Below are 3,533 nucleotides of genomic sequence, written 5' to 3'. Positions count from 1 at the left end.
ACACAAATACTTCCATCCAAGGATCTTACGGTGCTTTCACCTCCTTGTGAGATATGATAGTATTATTCTCCCCATTTTATAGCTGGTAACTGAGGGAAGATGACATGATTTTCCCAAGTTCACACAACTAGTGAGTGACAGAGGCCGGGGGTTCAGAATCCCAGCTCTGTGCATTAGCAACAAGACCCTTTTTCCTCTATTGGTCCCTGCAGCATTTCCCTTCCTCCCATTCTTTCTCTCAGTCCAGTTTCTCTTTCTTCATTTTTTCTTCTTTCCTACTCCCTGGCCTTTTCTCCTCATCAATTGCCCTTGGTTCTCTTCTGATTATGGTCCAGCCTCCCCTTCTCCACTTCATCCCTCAAACCTTTCTCTCTCTGAATTTCTAACTCTAGCTTTACCTCCCTTACAGCATAGCCACCTCCTGGCAGCTACATTTGCTGCTGCTCAGGCCCGGGCAGTAGCTATACTGGGCTCATAGTAATACAATAAGCTACCACTCAGGGGACCCCAGACTAGGTTTTGAACTCAGTCTCTCTCCCTTAGGAAGGTCAACAGAAGTGAAGGCTGCTCCCAAAAGGCGGCTCTCTGGCCTCCTGGGAGCCCCATATCAAAATTCTGCCACCAAATTGAGGGGAAAGCTGAGATGATTTCCCGGTCTTTGATGGATTTCATCTCTGTCTGGATACTGTTAAACCACCCCTGCCAGAGACAATTCATCCTTCGGGGGCTCATAAAGGCACAAAGGTATTTTTAAGAGCAAATATTTTGCCTTTGAAATGCAGCGGGTTCTGCCAAGTCAGGTGTCAGGAAAAGCGTTTTCAAAAGGAATGATACCCTCCCCAGCATTCCTTTACATGATCTACAGTACTTTACACACATACCCCCCCTGTTCAGGTTACACAAGGAGTGCACTGAGCTATGCTCTCACTATGTTTTGTCAGGAACAAAGCCTAAATAAAGTCCAGCAATCTGGCACTTCATAGAGGTTTATCTGCCAAATGGTGCTGCTTCTCCTTTGGTTATGAGGGATATATTAATGAGAAAACAAATTAGTTTGTCTGATCCCTTACCCCTCTTCTTCCACATAGAGTTAGACAGACAATATAGGGGACTTTTTTGTTAAAATATTGGCAGCATCCCACTGGCCAGGAGGGCTGTGGAGGCAGCAAGTATAGGCGATCTAGTAGGAAGAGGAGGCCAAACATGCTCTCTTCTCACACCTTTGCCTGACTCAACAGCAGTGTTGAAAAGCCCTGATAGGGCCCAATCCAGCGCCCTTTGGCCAGAAGGGGTGTTTTACATAGTGCCTGTGGGGGTAAAGCAAGAGGGAAAATATGAGGCACATGGGATATGGATAAAGATACAGAGGAGGGGAAAAAATCAGACCCTTAAAGAATTTCACAAGTACTGAGGGCAGGTCTACACTTAGACACTGCAGCAGTGCAGCTGTGCTGCTTCAGCAAAGACACTACCTAGGTTGACAGGAGAGCTCCTCCTGTCAGCATACGTACTCCACCTCCACAAGAGGCAGGAGCTATTTCAAAGGGAAAAGCCCTCCCGTTAAGATAGCACTGTGTACACAGGGGGTTAGGTCGATATAACTACGTCACTCAGCGACGTGGGGTTTTCATACCCAATCATGACATCGTTATATTTATGTAAGTTTATAGTGTAGACCTGGCCTCAGTCTGTGAAAGGTGTAATCAAAACTGGGGAGCACTTCTGCAGATGGCAAATCAGGCTAATATGTCTCACTTTGGAGCACACCACATCCTATTTTCAGGATCACTGAGCTCAAACACAATCGGCCACACTATCTGGCCTGACTTGCTTTTCTGAGAACAGCAGAATCACCGCAGAGCTACAGTTTAGCACAGAGTCTACTACATTCCAATTTTCTAGTATTACAGTTTTAAAACTATGACAGGAGGTAGGATTTTCAAAAGTGCCTATGTGACATAGGAGCACAAATCCCTTTGAATTTCAAAGAAATGTATGCTCTTGAGTCACCCAGGTGACTTTTGAAAATCCCACCCACAGCCTTAAAGAGCAGAGCATGGACCAAGCATCGGATTACCAACAGAAGCAAATTATATCTATATAAATAACTGTGCCTTTCTTATTTTGATTTTTTCTTGTGTGTGAACCCCAGGGTGCAGAAGTAGTAAAATGTCTCACTTTGTCTGGTGACAAGGCGGGTGAGGTACTATCTTTTATTGGGTCAACTTCGATTGGTGAAAGCAACAAGTTTTGAGCCACACAGAGCCCTTCTTCAATTCTGGACTCTGAGGAACTTGAAGCTTTTCTCTTTCACCCACAGAGGTTGGTTCAATGAAAGGTATTACCTTGCCCAACTTGTTTCTCATACCCTGGGACGAACACAGTTACACCACCACTTTGTTCTCTTGATTTATTTCGTTTGACCTAAACCAAAAAGCAAGCCAGCTCAGATTTGGAGCTGCCAGTAGTAATGTCTGAATGGTATGGGCTGACCTGGTTATTGCGATGTTTGCTGTATGCATGCATTGAGTTAATTCAGTAACACAACTGTCAGGAAATGCATGCAGAAAGGGGGAGGAGGAGAAGTTATACACTTCTCAGAGAACACTCGAGAGACAATGCAAGAGCCTTTTCCTTTGATGCATTGGTGCAACCCTCTGCTGGCCTTGCCAGAGAAGTTTCCCCAGGAATTAATCAGTCTCCTTGGGAGAGAGGTCAAAGGAGCCAAGAAGGTTTAAAGAGACACATACTCCCTCACAAAAGGGGTGGGTTTTTTAGACTAAGAACCTAGAGCATGCTGTGTGGAGGTCTGGGGTAAGTTAGACCTACCCAGGTCCCCATCAGGAGGATGGTTAGACTCTAGGTAAGATAAACACGCATGTAGACAGTTTGTTGCTTTAAAATGCTGTTTCTCTTATTACTATGTTCCTATGATTAAAATGAAACAATACTTGGGCTAAGAAGGCTGTTCGGTCACTGTATTCCCTGCTGGACACAAGCTCCCAAAACGAATAACTGCAGGTACCCAAATCTAGTCAAGCCTGCTAGATGAACACAGTTGATCCACAGGGGACGCTAACCCAGAGCCTGGTTTCTGAATGGGACAACTGCATGATTCCAGCCCAGGAGAGGTAAAGGCATGAGGCCTGAGACCTGAGGGGGCACAGTCAGAGAGACCAGAGAGGAGACAGAGAGGAGTCGGCCTTGCACCTGTGACACTCACCAAGGGCTGGACCCTGCACATGTAAGTGCAGAATAAACTGTGATGAACAGGATAGGGAGAAACCGGAGAAACTGATTAATTCAGCCTTCATTAACAGCATACTGCTATTTGGCTACCAGACTACTACTGCCTAGTAGCATTAGGAAGGCCTAATAGGAAAGAATATATTTAAACACAGATTCATGTCATCTCAGACACGTTCTCTGCCTTTTGTTCACCCTGTAAAAGAGCTAGCAAGGCAGAGGCTTGACAAATCACTTCTACTTAGACTGGAGAACTGCATACTTATGCTGAAGTACCATGTTCCCTG

This window comes from Emydura macquarii, unplaced genomic scaffold, assembly GCF_026122565.2.
Source record: "Emydura macquarii macquarii isolate MOO-44397 ecotype Brisbane River unplaced genomic scaffold, CSIRO-AGI_Emac_v2 contig_1119, whole genome shotgun sequence".
In the NCBI taxonomy this organism is placed as follows: Eukaryota; Metazoa; Chordata; order Testudines; family Chelidae; genus Emydura; species Emydura macquarii.
The sequence above is the reverse complement of the archived record's forward strand: the minus strand, read 5'-3'. Positions refer to the sequence as shown.